A 20,281-nucleotide genomic window follows, 5' to 3' on the forward strand; every position below is an offset into this window, starting at 1 on the left:
CTGATCTCCTCTACCGTAATATCCTAATCTAAATTCATACTTTATATAAGTGACACTATTGATTGTGCCACAATATGTCTGCTTCCATTTACTTGTTAATAAAACAGCTTCCCCGTGTAACATACCTATATCCAGTGTATACACAGACAATCTATCCAGGCAGTAGCAGATAATTGATGATGTAACAGATACTGCAGCCGCTTATGATGTCACTGATGATGTCATAGACAGTACTAGTCGTTAGGTTCTATGTGCAGCTGGATTACACTCACTTTGCACTTGATATTCGTTCACTGTGTATCCTACAGATCACAATTTTTTTCCTTTTTTTATAATTTATGGCAATAACATCTGGACCAGGACTGTGATTCACAGGTAAGATGCAGCATTTTATCATGTATCAGTGTTATTCAGTGTTTATCAATGTCAGTGTTATTAATGAGTCATGTCACTACTTGAGATTGGTCTTTCACCGAAAAGTCGCATATGGAATAAAAGTCCATTTTATTTGCTTCACCTAAATTGGCAGTGCAGCCTTTTTGTTGGATTTAACTACAAGAGGAACTTAGCCTAATTCCTGTTACTTGCACACCACAACCTGCCTTACTAAACGCTGCTTCTCTGGACTTTCTTGTGCATCTATCTATCTCTAACTATCTTAGACTTCTCAAAGTTTTACCTCAAATATTATAGCTTACATGGTGGCCTAGTGATGAGATAAACTCAATGCATCTGTACTGATCTGATTTCTTGCAGTACCTAGAGGAAAAACCAACCAGACAGCATCATTTCATATATCGCACTCCCCCACACATACCCTTTTCCCCTGACATTGGTTAGGGTCGAGGTTGTCGGCTGGCCCCAGGACTTAGGTGCCTCTAGCTAGTCTGATGGTTAATTTCCTGAATAACATTTAGCAGGTGGGGGAAACAGCCTAAATTAACGTAATAGGATATACAGTTTTGTATTGACAAATGTAAACGTCCCTATAAAATAACAGGAAGCTATACATGTTTTAAATATGGTCCTTTCATTCTGATTGGCTCATAAACATAATCTAGCAGTTTTCCAATAAACAATATTAATATTTGATAAATATCTGATCGGTGGGGGTTCGACTGCTGGAACCCCTACCAATCACGAGAATGGGCTTACCTTGCTGTTCCTGGGAGCCCCACTGGAATGGAGTAGTAGTGCACATGCTCCGCCACTGCTCCATTAATTTATATGAGGCCTCCAAACATAGCGCTCAGAAGCCCCATAGAAATGAATGAAGCGGTTATCGAGTATGCACACTACCGCTACATTCCTATGGGGCTCCCAGGAATGGCAAAGTAAGTCTGTTCTCGGGATCAGTTGGGATCCCCACCAATCAGATATTTATCACCTATCCTGTGGATAGGTGATAAATAATGATTATGGGAAAACCCATATAAGCATCTTTTAGGGGACCAGGTACTCTGTAAGTCCATGTATCAAAATAAATAAATTAATAAACTCTGAGTGAATATGTGATAACAAAAGTAGCCACTCCCCATAATCCCAAAATTTCTCACTTTTACATATGGCTGATTCCATTCCTTCATGTGATTTAGACATATAGGTAACTTCTAATACTAAGAGACAGTCATAATTATCATGAATATTCTTAGTCTTTTGGGGAAACCAACTATCTCACCTTTGAGGACTAAGGAAGGATGATATAGTCCTCCTATAGTCCATTCAGGTGGTTCTGTGACTGCCTGTACAAGGTAGAGAAATGCTTTAACCCTTTCACGCCGCAGCCCTTTTTCAGATTTTCATTTTCGTTTTTCCCTCCCCACCTTCCAAAGGCCATAACGCCTTTATTTTTCCGTCGATATAGTACTATGAGGGCTTGATTTTTGCGAGACAAGTTGTAGTTTTTCGTAGCACCATTTATTTTGCCGTATAATGTACTAGGAAACGGGAAAAAATTATTTGTGGGGTAGAAAATGAAAAAAACAGCGATTCCTCCATGGTTTTATGCACGCCATTTTTACGGAATTCAATGTACAATTAAAACAACATATTCATTTTATTCTATGGGTCAATATGATTACAGCGATACCAAATATGTGTAGGTTTTTCTATATTTTACTACTTTTACAAGTAAAAACCTAAGTGTAAAAAAGAAAATTAATTTTGTTTCGCCAAATTCCGAGAGCCGTAACGTCTTTATTTTTCCGTCGATTAAGTTGTGTGAGGGCTTATTTTTTGCGGGATAAGCTGTAGTTTTTAATAATACCATTTTGGTGTAAATGTGACGGTTTGATCACTTTTTATTTCATTTTTTGTGGGAGATTAGGTGAACAAAAAATAGAGATTCTGGCGTTTACAATTTTTTTTTTTACGGCGTTCACCGTGCGGGTTAAATAATGATATATTGTGATAGTTCAGACTTTTACGGACGCGGCGATACCAATTATGTTTATTTATTTAATTTTTTACTATGCTCTAGGTGGAAAATGGGAAAAGGGGGGTTTTTTGAACTTTTAATATTTAAATTTTTTTTTACACAAAAAAAAAACTTTATTTAACTCACTCTTACATTTTTCATTAGTCCCCCTAGGGGACTTCAACCAGCGATCGTTAGATCGCTTGCACGATATACTGCAATACTAATGTATTGCAGTATATCGTGATTCTGACAGTCTCCTATGAAGCCCTGCCGGAGGCAGAGCTTCATAGGAGTACCAAGATGGCGGACCTGGGGGATCTCGCCGCGGGGGGGCCGTTGAGACGTTACAGGGGGTCGCCCCCCTGTTTTTAGTAATTTAAATGCCGTGATCTCTATTGAACGCAGCATTTAACAGGCTAAAGCGCGATCCCGCTCGTAACCCGGAAGTGTCGGCTGTAACACACAGCCGACACACTCGCTCTATGGAGCGGACTCAGCCCGTGAGCCCATATTCCCCCACCCGGCGTGCGCTGTATATATACGGCAGATGTCGGGAAGGGGTTAATAAATAAATTACATTTCCACTTTGGTGTAACTTCTTGTAACGTGACAACTATTCTTGTATCTCCCCTGTGATTAGAGGTTTTATATTTTATCTTGGATTTTGTCTGAACAGATGCCTCGATTTATACCAGAACTGCTTCTGCCGGGGAAGCCTCCCGAATACAGACTCAGGTTTGATCTATCTTTACATTCATTTATATTTCTTGTATACAGATGTGTCTTTCCTTAACTTGTCTCTAAACCCAACATATCCTGAGATGTATGGCACGAGATGTTAAAGTATACCTCCGACAGATGCCACACATCAGCCTCCGTCACACATATACTCCCATGTTAAAAAAATTGTATACTTTTAATGTATACGTTTATAAGTGTAACTTCTTGTAACATGACAACTAATCTTGTATCTATCCTGTGATCAGAGGTTTTGTATTTTATTCTTAGATTTAATCTGAACAGATCCCTCGATTTATCCCAGAACTGCTGCTGCCGGGGCAGTGACCTGAATACAGTGCTCAGGTATTGATTTATCTTTTTTTTAATTTACCTTAAGTTTCACTGGTTGAATCAGTGTTAGGGTATGTTCACACGATGAGTGGCATTTACGTGTGAAAAGACAGACTGTTTACAGCTGCCTCGTTTCACACGTAAATGCTCCTCCTCGTAATTTACGAGGCGTCTGAGACGCTCTGAGACGCTCGTAAATCTTGAGCTGTGCTTCATTGAGTTCAATGAAGAACAGCTCAAATTACGTGGCAAAGAAGTGCCCTGCACTTCTATGCCGAGGCAGTCCATTTACGCGTCGTCGTTTGACAGCTGTCAACAGGTTGTCTGCACAGTACGTCGGCAAACCCATTCAAATGAATGGGTAGATGTTTGCCGACGTATTGCAGCCCTATTTTCAGACGTAAAACGAGGCATAATACGCCTCGTTTACGTCTGAAAATAGGTTGTGTGAACCCAGCCTTACTTGTTCATGAGCAGATTTCGTCACACTACACCCGGGTGCTGTACTGCGCATGTGCCAATTCAGAAGCTGAGATGCGTGCGTTCTCAGGAGAATATGGGGCCAGGCTTGATCATGTCTCCTACACTGCCTGGCCCTGTCAATCAAAGAAAGAAGGGAAAGAGGGACGGGCTGGGGAGAGAAGGTAGAGGTGTTTGGAGCAATGGTGACGCCCTCGTTGCTCCAAAAAGCTCATTTGCATATGAAGTATAAAGTTAGTATCGCTGCAACGAAGCCACGAATCTGAAGAAATTAAAACAGCCTTATATTCAGGTGAGGCTACACTCTTACTGTGCTGCTTCTTTTATAGGCGAATTTCTGGTGACAGACTCCCTCTAAGGAAATGGTAGCAGTAGTTGTCAATTTATTCACACATTTTCCGGAGGAAAGCTGTATAGGAAAAACTATACAAAATTCGTAATAAAAATCTGTTTCATTTTTTTTTCCTGGCACCACTTCTGTCTTCTTTGATTTCCTATACACAGTGCTTACTTAACAAACGCTGTTTACTCTGTAGAGGCTGCGACGCATGATCAGTAACCCGAACAGTACCGAGAGGTAACTGCTGGGTCTAACTAGATCCTGCACAACCCCAGCAGCGCCTGATAGACTCTATTGAATTATATTGGGTTCTATTAGGGTTCTGACTAAGATTCCGTCATTTTGACAGGAGGAATAGTTCTGCAAACCGCCCTATTCTTGCTTTCAAAAGTGATGTAAACCTTGACGGTACACCCAAACGGAAAGTCAAACGCAAATATAAATGTAGCAAGCGCCATGTTAAAAAATTAATTGCATCATGCATTCAAATGAAATCTATGTATTATCTATAGAAATCTTTCCCTATCTACTATATATGCCCTTTCCCCATCCTCCTCTGGGCCCCTGTGGAAGGAAGAAATTAATAAATGTATATCCAGTCCAACCTAAAACTAGATATATTGCATATCAAACATAATACTAATATATAACCACTTTATTTATTGCAGGTTATGACACAGCATCTGGAAGAAGTTAATAGTAATGTTCTTGTCAGATATAACCATCATAATCCTATATCAGAGCCATCACAGACAGCACCACATGACGAGGCCATAATCGTAGACCTGACCTGGAGATTCAGATGTATTGTCAACCAACCCACTCAGACATCTGTATCATGATCTCAGGTGCAGGTGTAGGAGGGCGACTCAAAGAATAAGGAGAGCGCTCAACTAATGCCCAGCATATAAAGTAGGAGAGTCCAAGGTAAGTGCCAAATATTTCTTGTATCTCTTCACACACGTTATATCACATATTTACTGGCTGGATGGTTTATAACAATAATGGATATTTTCTCTGGTACTGAAATCCAAGAACCCAGTTTCAGTTTTCTCACATTGTCCCTCAGAAAACAAGGTTGTTCTTACTAATATTCTCCACTTCAATGCTGGGGGTGGTAGATGGAAGAATAGAAAATGTCCCTCACAAAATGTAGTGACTGCTTATTACTGACAAGCTATAGAATGAGAAACTTGATATTTCTCCATGGTTTCCCTTTAAGGTTCGGTTCATATAGAGACATAACTTGAAGCTCCTGGTTCTTGATACTAAATCTATACCAGGGACTGCCAACTATCATATACCACATATAATCTCGACCTTCACAGACGCAATAGGCTGGTTTTATAGAAAATGGAGTTCTGGGCTACAACCACAGTAGGCTCACATCCACCCCATCCCACCACGATATCTTTTTAGACAGTTTTTTTTAATTTATCTGTGGTCTAGGGCTGTGAAAGGGTTCATTGTAAATTCACTGGTGGTCTAGGACAGTCAAGGGGGTAAATGGAAAAATCAGGATTCCTCTAGAAAATGGGGGCATAAAGAATCCACGAACATCAGGGCCTCTGTGTGACTCCAACCTTATAGTTGTGTTCCCTGGGTTTAGACGAACATTACAAAATGTGTTCAATGTCTGACTTGCCTTTATTTCATTTCATTAAACTCATTATGTATTTACAGACATTTATAACATCTGAATATGTGGCACCAGTGACAGCCGACATGCTAGGAGATCTACTGTATATATGTAAGTATTATAGCAAATAACAACCTATAGAAATTCTAGAATCTGATGTCATCAAGAATGTTCCTATAGAGACACATGACAAGACTGTGGGAATAAATTCCCCGATATTGTCAATGGGCTGAACATATATTTGTTGATATGATGAACCATACTAAGCCCATGTCATAATATCTTCACAATTTATACTTTTTGTTCCAGAAATACTTAAGATCGGCTGCCTGCTGCCAGGGGGACTCTCTGAAGTAACATTTCATCTATATACGGTATGTCCATCATTAGTTATTATATACTGTACCCACTAGTGGCTCTCTATACTGAAAAAGTGATGAGCGGGCAAAATGCCTGTAAGGAACCTTGTGGAGGGCTATGTGGCCCCCAGGAAGAGAGGGGCAGTAGTGGGGAGCCTTAGGTAGTTTGATATGAATAAAAATAGGGTAAGTAATGGGTTTGTCAAAAATGGAGCTGGCTACTTGGCTGGCGGTGCCGAGTAGTCTAGGGGGACAGGTAAGGGAACAATAGGGGGACAGTTTTGGCCTGTAGATAGATGTAAGGTAATTCAGTTAAGGGGATTAGAGGTGGAGTAGTGTAGGGGATATAAGGCAGCATTGCCCTGCCAAGAAAATTTGCAATGCATCAAGGCCTGGTAAAAGCATTTGCAAGGGCTTGGGGGAGCTAGCGTGGGAACCAGGGTGCCGGCAGCTACCTCAGATCCTGGCGGTGGATCCATTAGTGCCCTCAGTTTGAAGTTCAGTAGGTCTCATTTAGGCCCACTCTTTTAGTGCCATGCTAGTAGCGGCCGTACCACTACAATGCAATAGAAAATCAGCTGAGTCAGTTGCATTACCCAGTCATGGTCTGCAGACATGGGTGACAATGGATACTGGCAGAATGTTTTTATATTTACAGGACTCAAGCAGAAAGCAGTGGAAGGGGTCAGGATATCACCACATGTAGAGCGTCCACAAGTCATGCAGCACATGATGAGGTACGTCTATCATTAGTTACTATATGCAGCACCCGCCGGTCACTCTCTACACGGAATATCGTTTCAGATGTGTCTTCTAGTTTTCTGTTTTGGAAGCCTATGTAGGATAGGAGGTCAACCTACCTGTGACATATCTGGATGAAGATATTACTCCAAACAGGGGCGAATATAGACACCAGAGGGACTTTGTATAAGAACAGTATATGGGCCCCTAGCTCTCCAACCATATATAATCTTCCTAATCATAGAGTATCCCCCTTATGTCTCCCCTACAATCCTCCATTAATTGTGAGATATGAAATTCATTAGCTCAATCCTTTACTTGCAATCTAATAGACAGTAGGATGCTACTAGCTACTTTTAGGGTGTTAGAGGGCTCCCTACATGCTGGGTCCAAATAAAGCTCCACAGGCTTCACATACAGTATGTCCACCCCTGATTTATGTGAGAAAATCATATGGGAAAAACCCTCTGACCAGTTAAATACCTAGGCCAAATGGGCAACCATCTTTTAATAGCCGCTGGATTTCATATCATGTAACCGCTGAGGGGTTGTATTATATAATACTGTATATTGTAATGCCGCGGTGATGGAAAGATACAGGGTTCATGAATTATCTCTTCTACTTGGGGTAATAGCGCTGGGCACTTCTGCCATGTATTCCAGACTTAGCCCCAAACTTTGTTAGCAGTCAGGGGACACACAGCTTACTTAACTGTTGTCATCACTACAAGTAATAAAAGCAGGCGGCAGGGAGCGGACCTGTCCATGCTGCCTGTCACCCTGACATCCACAGCGTTTAGCTGCAGCATTGTAGGGAATCCTAATAACGTTACTCTGTGTGAATATGTATATGAACCCCCTCAGAATCCCCATATGGTAACTCACTGATAAGATACACATTGTAGAAGTATAAAAATGAGATAATACGTAATACACATAAAGCTATAAAATACAATGTTGGGGACTGGTCTCTGTTCTAGATGTTTCTATTGATTGGGATTTGTCCTAATACATTGTCTTTCTTACCCCTAGCAGTAACTCCTCATAAGAGTTGGTGACAACCACACGTCCTAGGAGGACAGATTAAAGAATAAGCAGAGCCCTCCACCTCACATCACATAACGTTCTACTGTACATTCAGCCGGACGTATTCAGTAGGAGAGTCCAAGGTCAGTGTATTTATTTTTTTTACTCCATCTCTACACGATCGTACAGGGCATATTACTGGTCAATACTGAAAGGGACACTACCACCATAGACTGCCTGAGCACCCACAACCTGCACTCCAGCTGCCCAAATCGACATTATGAAAAGGCAGAAGGATACATTCCCTAGTTTATTGACTTGGCGATGTTATTTGGGCACTGTTTGATTATATTATTTGGGCACTACATGGTGAATCATAAGGGGGAGGGCATCCATAGAAGGTACTGCACAGGGCAATAATAAACCTAAGGTCGGCCCTGGATGTGACCTAGTAGCTATAGCAGTGACATGATGTCCACACTGACATGACCGCTTTGGCCTAGTAACCAAAGACAACAGAACCACCAGCACAGGAGCCATGGGAATATGGAAGACAAGTACTATATATGTGGTTTATACTGAGGTTTTTGAAACTGTGAGAAATGAATATTTTCTCTGGTATCTGAATCCAGAAACCCAATTTCCCATTTTCTACTCTCTCTACTCCAGTGCTGGGCATGGCCACCATTGTCTGCAGTAAATAGTTGACACTTATTACTGACAAGCTGCCACCCAGTACTTCTGTAACATAGAAAGACAGGAGAACATGCTGCTCACCACAAGATCATGGAGATACGAGGCGTTCACCTCTGGCTGCCAGGCCGGATTTTAAGCCGCCACATAAATTTATTACTACTAGGAAGCCTGCTGCTTGAAAAATATATTCCTTATGGAGTCCAAAAGACTTCACATTAAATAAATAAGAAGTTTCCAATTGAGGATAAGATTATATAGGAGAATAACTATAAGCTCCTGGTCCCTCGTACAAAATCTATACCAGGGTCCTCCAACTACCACGTGCCATTATACTGCTGGTGTTATTTATGTGGCAGAGGGGCATTGGACTCGCCCTGTGATAGATAATGAAATGTGTGAAAGTAAATATATTATTATTCATTATAGATATGGCGTTATTTTATGTATATGCATTAAACCCATTATTTATTTTACAGACATTTATAACATCTGAATATGTGGCACCAGTGACAGCCGACATGCTAGAAGATCCACTGTATATATGTAAGTATTATAGCAAATAAAAACCTATAGAAATTCTATAATCTGATGTCATCCAGAATGTTCCTATAGAGACACATGACAAGACTGTGGGAACTAATTCTCCAATGTTGTCAATAGGATGAACATATATTTGTTGATATGATGAACCATACTAAGCGCACGTCATAATATCTTCACAGTTTATACTTTTTGTTACAGAAATCCTTAAGATCGGCTGCCTGCTGCCAGGGGGACTCTCTGAAGTAATATTTCATCTGTATGCGGTATGTCCATCATTAGTCACTGTATACAGTACTAACAGGGCTGGCTCCAGGTTTATGTGGGCCATTGGGTGACACAGACTTAGGCCCCATGCACACGACGGTAAAAAACCTCCTTTTTTGCTGACCGCAATTGCGGCCCGCAAAAATGAACCCATTCACTTTCATTCAACGCGGACACCTTTCCGTAGCGCTACGGATGGGTGTCCGTGCCGTAGAAATGTTCCGAAAATTATGGAACATGTCCGTTCTTTTGCATTTTGCGGGCCGTGCTCCCATACTTTGTATGGGAGTACGGCCAGAAAATGCGGGTGGCAGTCGGTGGCCGGCCGTGCCCGCAATTGCGGGCCGTGATTGCGGGCCCAGTCGTGTGCATGGGGCTTAAGTAGGCCCCTTTGCAGGGGAACTCACGGTGGCAGTAAAATGTCAGAAAACGTCTCTTTGTGCCCCCATTTAGATGTTAGGCCCTCAGTTTGTACCCCTATAAATTTAGTGCCCTCTGTAGATAGTACCACACAGCCCCCTCCTCCCAGGCACAATCTACAGGGGGCACTATCTATAAGGGGGGGCTGCGTGTGGCACCTAGGGGAGGGGTGGCCCAGTCTTTCCTAGTTATGCCCCTGGACTATGGGATTTCTGCACCATGAGGCACTTCTCTTTTTGATGTATTGCAGATTACAAGTGTCCTTAGATAGTATGGCAGGAAAAGAGATAATGTACAGTAAGTTAGGGATCTCTTTGTTCAAAATGGAGCTGGCCACTTGACTTACGGTTCCAGGTAGTTTAGGGGGAGAAGAAATGGAATAATACGGGGGGACTGTTTTGGCCTGAAGATAGGTGTAAGGTAATTGGGTGAGTTAAGGCAGGATTGTCCTGCCATAAACATTTCCGACCTGCCAAGGTTCGGTAAAAGTATCTGCAAGGACTTGGGGAAGGTAGCATGAAAATCAGGATGAAAGAGGCTGCTGCAGCTATTTATGCAGAGTCCGTTTGTGTCCTTGATTTCACGGCGCCACAGGCCAGAACTTAGATAGTTTGATATGAATAAAAATAGGGTAAGTAATGGGTTTGTCAAAAATGGAGCTGGCTACTTGGCTGGCGGTGCCGAGTAGTCTAGGGGGACAGGTAAGGGAACAATAGTGGGACAGTTTTGGCCTGTAGATAGATGTAAGGTAATTCAGTTAAGGGGATTAGAGGTGGAGTAGTGTAGGGGATATAAGGCAGCATTGCCCTGCCAAGAAAATTTGCAATGCATCAAGGCCTGGTAAAAGCATTTGCAAGGGCTTGGGGGAGCTAGCGTGGGAACCAGGGTGCCGGCAGCTGCCTCAGATCCTGGCGGTGGATCCATTAGTGCCCTCAGTTTGAAGTTCAGTAGGTCTCATTTAGGCCCACTCTTTTAGTGCCATGCTAGTAGCGGCCGTACCACTACAATGCAATAGAAAATCAGCTGAGTCAGTTGCATTACCCAGTCATGGTCTGCAGACATGGGTGACAATGGATACTGGCAGAATGTTTTTATATTTACAGGACTCAAGCAGAAAGCAGTGGAAGGGGTCAGGATATCACCACATGTAGAGCGTCCACAAGTCATGCAGCACATGATGAGGTACGTCTATCATTAGTTACTATATGCAGCACCCGCCGGTCACTCTCTACACGGAATATCGTTCCAGATGTGTCTTCTAGTTTTCTGTTTTGGAAGCCTATGTAGGATAGGAGGTCAACCTACCTGTGACATATCTGGATGAAGATATTACCCCAAACAGGGGCGAATATAGACACCAGAGGGACTTTGTATAAGAACAGTATATGGGCCCCTAGCTCTCCAACCATATATAATCTTCCTAATCATAGAGTATCCCCCTTATGTCTCCCCTACAATCCTCCATTAATTGTGAGATATGAAATTCATTAGCTCAATCCTTTACTTGCAATCTAATAGACAGTAGGATGCTACTAGCTACTTTTAGGGTGTTAGAGGGCTCCCTACATGCTGGGTCCAAATAAACCTCCACAGGCTTCACATAAAGTACGTCCACCCCTGATTTATGTGAGAAAATCATATGGGAAAAACTCTCTGACCAGTTAAATACCTAGGCCAAATGGGCAACCATCTTTTAATAGCTGCTGGATTTCATATCATGTAACCGCTGAGGGGTTGTATTATATAATACTGTATATTGTAATGCCGCGGTGATGGAAAGATACAGGGTTCATGAATTATCTCTTCTACTTGGGGTAATAGCGCTGGGCACTTCTGACATGTATTCCAGACTTAGCCCCAAACTTTGTTAGCAGTCAGTGGACACACAGCTTACCTAACTGTTGTCATCACTACAAGTAATAAAAGCAGGCGGCAGGGAGCGGACCTGTCCATGCTGCCTGTCACCCTGACATCCACAGCGTTTAGCTGCAGCATTGTAGGGAATCCTAATAACGTTACTCTGTGTGAATATGTATATGAACCCCCTCAGAATCCCCATATGGTAACTCACTGATAAGATACACATTGTAGAAGTATAAAAATAAGATAATACGTAATACACATAAAGCTATAAAATACAATGTTGGTGACTGGTCTCTGTTCTAGATGTTTCTATTGATTGGGATTTGTCCTAATACATTGTCTTTCTTACCCCTAGCAGTAACTCCTCATAAGAGTTGGTGACAACCACACGTCCTAGGAAGACAGATTAAAGAATAAGCAGATCCCTCCACCTCACATCACATAACGTTCTACTGTACATTCAGCCGGACGTATTCAGTAGGAGAGTCCAAGGTCAGTGTATTTATTTTTTTTACTCCATCTCTACACGATCGTACAGGGCATATTACTGGTCAATACTGAAAGGGACACTACCACCATAGACTGCCTGAGCACCCACAACCTGCACTCCAGCTGCCCAAATCGACATTATGAAAAGGCAGAAGGATACATTCCCTAGTTTATTGACTTGGCGATGTTATTTGGGCACTGTTTGATTATATTATTTGGGCACTACATGGTGAATCATAAGGGGGAGGGCATCCATAGAAGGTACTGCACAGGGCAACAATAAACCTAAGGTCGGCCCTGGATGTGACCTAGTAGCTATAGCAGTGACATGATGTCCACACTGACATGACCGCTGTGGCCTAGTAACCAAAGACAACAGAACCACCAGCACAGGAGCCATGGGAATATGGAAGACGAGTACTATATATGTGGTTTATACTGAGGTTTTTGAAACTGTGAGAAAACCCCCTTAATGAATATTTTCTCTGGTATCTGAATCCAGAAACCCAATTTCCCATTTTCTACTCTCTCTACTCCAGTGCTGGGCATGGCCACCATTGTCTGCAGTAAATAGTGGACACTTATTACTGACAAGCTGCCACCCAGTACTTCTGTAACATAGAAAGACAGGAGAACATGCTGCTCACCACAAGATCATGGAGATACGAGGCGTTCACCTCTGGCTGCCAGGCCGGATTTTAAGCCGCCACATAAATTTATTACTACTAGGAAGCCTGCTGCTTGAAAAATATATTCCTTATGGAGTCCAAAAGACTTCACATTAAATAAATAAGAAGTTTCCAATTGAGGATAAGATTATATAGGAGAATAACTATAAGCTCCTGGTCCCTCGTACAAAATCTATACCAGGGTCCTCCAACTACCACGTGCCATTATACTACTGGTGTTATTTATGTGGCAGAGGGGCATTGGACTCGCCCTGTGATAGATAATGAAATGTGTGAAAGTAAATATATTATTATTCATTATAGATATGGCGTTATTTTATGTATGTGCATTAAACCCATTATGTATTTTACAGACATTTATAACATCTGAATATGTGGCACCAGTGACAGCCGACATGCTAGAAGATCCACTGTATATATGTAAGTATTATAGCAAATAACAACCTATAGAAATTCTATAATGTGATGTCATCCAGAATGTTCCTATAGAGACACATGACAAGACTGTGGGAACTAATTCTCCAATGTTGTCAATAGGATGAACATATATTTGTTGATATGATGAACCATACTAAGCACACGTCATAATATCTTCACAGTTTATACTTTTTGTTACAGAAATCCTTAAGATCGGCTGCCTGCTGCCAGGGGGACTCTCTGAAGTAATATTTCATCTGTATGCGGTATGTCCATCATTAGTCACTGTATACAGTACTAACAGGGCTGGCTCCAGGTTTATGTGGGCCATTGGGTGACACAGACTTAGGCCCCATGCACACGACGGTAAAAAACCTCCTTTTTTGCGGACCGCAATTGCGGCCCGCAAAAATGAACCCATTCACTTTCATTCAACGCGGACACCTTTCCGTAGCGCTACGGATGGGTGTCCGTGCCGTAGAAATGTTCCGAAAATTATGGAACATGTCCGTTCTTTTGCATTTTGCGGGCCGTGCTCTCATACTTTGTATGGGAGTACGGCCAGAAAATGCGGGTGTCAGTCGGCGGCCGGCCATGCCCGCAATTGCGGGCCGTGATTGCGGGCCCAGTCGTGCGCATGGGGCTTAAGTAGGCCCCTTTGCAGGGGAACTCACGGTGGCAGTAAAATGTCAGAAAACTTCTCTTTGTGCCCCCATTTAGATGTTAGGCCCTCAGTTTGTACCCCTATAAATTTAGTGCCCTCTGTAGATAGTACCACACAGCCCCCTCCTCCCAGGCACAATCTACAGGGGGCACTATCTATAATTGGGGGCTGCGTGTGGCACCTAGGGGAGGGGTGGCCCAGTCTTTCCTAGTTATGCCCCTGGACTATGGGATTTCTGCACCATGAGGCACTTCTCTTTTTGATGTATTGCAGATTACAAGTGTCCTTAGATAGTATGGCAGGAATAGAGATAATGTACAGTAAGTTAGGGATCTCTTTGTTCAAAATGGAGCTGGCCACTTGACTTACGGTTCCAGGTAGTTTAGGGGGAGAGGTAATGGAATAATACGGGGGGACTGTTTTGGCCTGAAGATAGGTGTAAGGTAATTGGGTGAGTTAAGGCAGGATTGTCCTGCCATAAACATTTCCGACCTGCCAAGGTTCGGTAAAAGTATCTGCAAGGACTTGGGGAAGGTAGCATGAAAATCAGGATGAAAGAGGCTGCTGCAGCTATTTATGCAGAGTCCGTTTGTGTCCTTGATTTCACGGCGCCACAGGCCAGAACTTAGGTAGTTTGATATGAATAAAAATAGGGTAAGTAATGGGTTTGTCAAAAATGGAGCTGGCTACTTGGCTGGCGGTGCCGAGTAGTCTAGGGGGACAGGTAAGGGAACAATAGGGGGACAGTTTTGGCCTGTAGATAGATGTAAGGTAATTCAGTTAAGGGGATTAGAGGTGGAGTAGTGTAGGGGATATAAGGCAGCATTGCCCTGCCAAGAAAATTTGCAATGCATCAAGGCCTGGTAAAAGCATTTGCAAGGGCTTGGGGGAGCTAGCGTGGGAACCAGGGTGCCGGCAGCTGCCTCAGATCCTGGCGGTGGATCCATTAGTGCCCTCAGTTTGAAGTTCAGTAGGTCTCATTTAGGCCCACTCTTTTAGTGCCATGCTAGTAGCGGCCGTACCACTACAATGCAATAGAAAATCAGCTGAGTCAGTTGCATTACCCAGTCATGGTCTGCAGACATGGGTGACAATGGATACTGGCAGAATGTTTTTATATTTACAGGACTCAAGCAGAAAGCAGTGGAAAGGGTCAGGATATCACCACATGTAGAGCGTCCACAAGTCATGCAGCACATGATGAGGTACGTCTATCATTAGTTACTATATGCAGCACCCGCCGGTCACTCTCTACACGGAATATCGTTCCAGATGTGTCTTCTAGTTTTCTGTTTTGGAAGCCTATGTAGGATAGGAGGTCAACCTACCTGTGACATATCTGGATGAAGATATTACCCCAAACAGGGGCGAATATAGACACCAGAGGGACTTTGTATAAGAACAGTATATGGGCCCCTAGCTCTCCAACCATATATAATCTTCCTAATCATAGAGTATCCCCCTTATGTCTCCCCTAGAATCCTACATTAATTGTGAGATATGAAATTCATTAGCTCAATCCTTTACTTGCAATCTAATAGACAGTAGGATGCTACTAGCTACTTTTAGGGTGTTAGAGGGCTCCCTACATGCTGGGTCCAAATAAAGCTCCACAGGCTTCACATACAGTATGTCCACCCCTGATTTATGTGAGAAAATCATATGGGAAAAACTCTCTGACCAGTTAAATACCTAGGCCAAATGGGCAACCATCTTTTAATAGCCGCTGGATTTCATATCATGTAACCGCTGAGGGGTTGTATTATATAATACTGTATATTGTAATGCCGCGGTGATGGAAAGATACAGGGTTCATGAATTATCTCTTCTACTTGGGGTAATAGCGCTGGGCACTTCTGCCATGTATTCCAGACTTAGCCCCAAACTTTGTTAGCAGTCAGGGGACACACAGCTTACCTAACTGTTGTCATCACTACAAGTAATAAAAGCAGGCGGCAGGGAGCGGACCTGTCCATGCTGCCTGTCACCCTGACATCCACAGCGTTTAGCTGCAGCATTGTAGGGAATCCTAATAACGTTACTCTGTGTGAATATGTATATGAACCCCCTCAGAATCCCCATATGGTAACTCACTGATAAGATACACATTGTAGAAGTATAAAAATGAGATAATACGTAATACACATAAAGCTATAAAATACAATGTTGGGGACTGGTCTCTGTTCTAGATGTTTCTATTGATTGGGATTTGTCCTAATACATTGTCTTTCTTACCCCTAGCAGTAACGCCTCATAAGAGTTGGTGACAACCACACGTCCTAGGAGGACAGATTAAAGAATAAGCAGATCCCTCCACCTCACATCACATAACGTTCTACTGTACATTCAGCCGGACGTATTCAGTAGGAGAGTCCAAGGTCAGTGTATTTTTTTTTTTTTACTCCATCTCTACACGATCGTACAGGGCATATTACTGGTCAATACTGAAAGGGACACTACCACCATAGACTGCCTGAGCACCCACAACCTGCACTCCAGCTGCCCAAATCGACATTATGAAAAGGCAGAAGGATACATTCCCTAGTTTATTGACTTGGCGATGTTATTTGGGCACTGTTTGATTATATTATTTGGGCACTACATGGTGAATCATAAGGGGGAGGGCATCCATAGAAGGTACTGCACAGGGCAACAATAAACCTAAGGTCGGCCCTGGATGTGACCTAGTAGCTATAGCAGTGACATGATGTCCACACTGACATGACCGCTTTGGCCTAGTAACCAAAGACAACAGAACCACCAGCACAGGAGCCATGGGAATATGGAAGACGAGTACTATATATGTGGTTTATACTGAGGTTTTTGAAACTGTGAGAAAACCCCCTTAATGAATATTTTCTCTGGTATCTGAATCCAGAAACCCAATTTCCCATTTTCTACTCTCTCTACTCCAGTGCTGGGCATGGCCACCATTGTCTGCAGTAAATAGTGGACACTTATTACTGACAAGCTGCCACCCAGTACTTCTGTAACATAGAAAGACAGGAGAACATGCTGCTCACCACAAGATCATGGAGATACGAGGCGTTCACCTCTGGCTGCCAGGCCGGATTTTAAGCCGCCACATAAATTTATTACTACTAGGAAGCCTGCTGCTTGAAAAATATATTCCTTATGGAGTCCAAAAGACTTCACATTAAATAAATAAGAAGTTTCCAATTGAGGATAAGATTATATAGGAGAATAACTATAAGCTCCTGGTCCCTCGTACAAAATCTATACCAGGGTCCTCCAACTACCACGTGCCATTATACTGCTGGTGTTATTTATGTGGCAGAGGGGCATTGGACTCGCCCTGTGATAGATAATGAAATGTGTGAAAGTAAATATATTATTATTCATTATAGATATGGCGTTATTTTATGTATATGCATTAAACCCATTATGTATTTTACAGACATTTATAACATCTGAATATGTGGCACCAGTGACAGCCGACATGCTAGAAGATCCACTGTATATATGTAAGTATTATAGCAAATAACAACCTATAGAAATTCTATAATGTGATGTCATCCAGAATGTTCCTATAGAGACACATGACAAGACTGTGGGAACTAATTCTCCAATGTTGTCAATAGGATGAACATATATTTGTTGATATGATGAACCATACTAAGCGCACGTCATAATATCTTCACAGTTTATACTTTTTGTTACAGAAATCCTTAAGATCGGCTGCCTGCTGCCAGGGGGACTCTCTGAAGTAATATTTCATCTGTATGCGGTATGTCCATCATTAGTCACTATATACAGTACTAACAGGGCTGGCTCCAGGTTTATGTGGGCCATTGGGTGACACAGACTTAGGCCCCATGCACACGACGGTAAAAAACCTCCTTTTTTGCGGACCGCAATTGCGGCCCGCAAAAATGAACCCATTCACTTTCATTCAACGCGGACACCTTTCCGTAGCGCTACGGATGGGTGTCCGTGCCGTAGAAATGTTCCGAAAATTATGGAACATGTCCGTTCTTTTGCATTTTGCGGGCCGTGCTCCCATACTTTGTATGGGAGTACGGCCAGAAAATGCGGGTGGCAGTCGGCGGCCGGCCGTGCCCGCAATTGCGGGCCGTGATTGCGGGCCCAGTCGTGCGCATGGGGCTTAAGTAGGCCCCTTTGCAGGGGAACTCACGGTGGCAGTAAAATGTCAGAAAACGTCTCTTTGTGCCCCCATTTAGATGTTAGGCCCTCAGTTTGTACCCCTATAAATTTAGTGCCCTCTGTAGATAGTACCACACAGCCCCCTCCTCCCAGGCACAATCTACAGGGGGCACTATCTATAAGGGGGGGCTGCGTGTGGCACCTAGGGGAGGGGTGGCCCAGTCTTTCCTAGTTATGCCCCTGGACTATGGGATTTCTGCACCATGAGGCACTTCTCTTTTTGATGTATTGCAGATTACAAGTGTCCTTAGATAGTATGGCAGGAATAGAGATAATGTACAGTAAGTTAGGCATCTCTTTGTTCAAAATGGAGCTGGCCACTTGACTTACGGTTCCAGGTAGTTTAGGGGGAGAGGAAATGGAATAATACGGGGGGGACTGTTTTGGCCTGAAGATAGGTGTAAGGTAATTGGGTGAGTTAAGGCAGGATTGTCCTGCCATAAACATTTCCGACCTGCCAAGGTTCAGTAAAAGTATCTGCAAGGACTTGGGGAAGGTAGCATGAAAATCAGGATGAAAGAGGCTGCTGCAGCTATTTATGCAGAGTCCGTTTGTGTCCTTGATTTCATGGCGCCACAGGCCAGAACTTGAGGTAGACCTCATTTAGGCCATTTCTTCCGGTGCAACGCTGGAGATGGCTGTACCACATGGCGGCCATATACCATCAACGTTACTTCCCTTCAAGGCTGGTACACTTCCGGCAGGTACCAGAAATAACTGCTGTGGCATCATGGAAGGCAGCACAAGCTGAATCGATATCCGTAGAAGAAACTGCCCCCTACCTACTCGGTATTGCCCCAGGAAATGTTGTAAAAGATAAGGGAGGAACCATTTGTCAATGTTTTTGAGATGTCTTGAAAAGCAGTTGTGACAAAGTAGTGGGGTAGCAATCAGGAGCAAAGGCAGAGCAGGTCATTATGGATAAAATAAAGAGATTTTTTATGTATTGCAGTGTGGTGGTGATGGAACAGGGCCCCCCTTTTTCATCAGGCACCAATAGAAGGGTTGGTAGCATCGTCATTGGGGGTGGTGCCCGGTAAGGAGGCTGGTAAATTAAGAATGATACATTGCTTACAAAAGGGGCATCAGTAAATGATACAATAGACAAGGAGTTGAGTGAAAAGCATTATCCAGGCAGGAGCTGCAGTCATGGGTGACATTGGATACAGACAGAATGTTTTTGTGCCTACAGGACTTCGGGAAGCAGTGGAAGGAGTCATAATATCGCCATGGATAGAGCGTCTACAAGTCATGCAGCATAAGCACCTGGACCAGGACAAGGACAAGGATGGTGTACATTTGTTGGACAGTGGGGGTGAGGTAGTCACGAAAGTTGGTCAGGGTGATCAACGACTACCTGGGTAGGAGGACAGCTGGGTGCAGGCAGACATGACTGGCCCTAGAAGCTGTCTTGCTGGTCTTGTGGTGCAGCACAAGGACTTTGGCTAAAATGGACTGTTCAGAAAAAGATGTTGTACATTGTGTGGATATCGGGCTTGATCGGTTAAGAAACAACTTGCAAGCACAGTAGAAGATGATTTGAAAAGTTGGTAAGTGGTGGGGGAAAAGTAAGGCAGTTGGGTGAGCCTACTTTTTGTGGTGTGGTTGCAGTACTTTACACAAATGGAGTCGGTAGCTATGGGCCGGGGCAGTATAACCGTGAGATGTGCGGCAGGGTTTGTCATCTTTATGGGGCATAAAGTATATGGCTGGTTCAGACGAACTCGGGCAATCACAAAGGTTTGTCAGGGTTGACCAGCGGTTGCTCACATGGAGCAACTACACTGCGGACACCTAATTTGTGGGAGTATTAAAGTCAATAAAAACCTTTGAAAGTGAATTATTTTTTTAAATAAAAATATCAGTGTGTTTTGTGCAATTTGTTTTTTAAAAAAATTATTTTTACTTTTTGAGATACAGCTGCTCTGTATACTCTATACAGAGCAGCTGCATCGTTCGCTGAAACCTGTACCCGT

At 43.0% G+C, this 20,281-nt stretch overlaps 1 long non-coding RNA gene across 3 annotated transcripts; it reads left to right on the forward strand.

Moving 5' to 3' along the window:
* Window positions 1-288: 288 nt before the first annotated feature.
* LOC142742108 (uncharacterized) lies at window positions 289-20,140 on the forward strand. 3 transcript variants are annotated; one of them, XR_012881308.1, is made up of 16 exons: window positions 289-375; window positions 3,096-3,154; window positions 3,428-3,502; window positions 4,979-5,237; window positions 5,994-6,060; window positions 6,259-7,045; window positions 8,082-8,218; window positions 9,248-9,314; window positions 9,513-11,180; window positions 12,217-12,353; window positions 13,393-13,459; window positions 13,658-15,325; window positions 16,365-16,498; window positions 17,539-17,605; window positions 17,804-17,868; window positions 19,498-20,140. It is a non-coding gene; the product is annotated as an uncharacterized LOC142742108 (long non-coding RNA). The 3 variants fall into 3 exon arrangements; XR_012881307.1 differs by having other exon boundaries at window positions 8,085-8,218; XR_012881309.1 differs by having other exon boundaries at window positions 8,085-8,218; window positions 12,220-12,353.
* Window positions 20,141-20,281: the final 141 nt, after the last annotated feature.

The sequence above is a fragment of the Rhinoderma darwinii genome, chromosome 2 (assembly GCF_050947455.1).
Source record: "Rhinoderma darwinii isolate aRhiDar2 chromosome 2, aRhiDar2.hap1, whole genome shotgun sequence".
Lineage (NCBI taxonomy): Eukaryota > Metazoa > Chordata > Amphibia > Anura > Rhinodermatidae > Rhinoderma > Rhinoderma darwinii.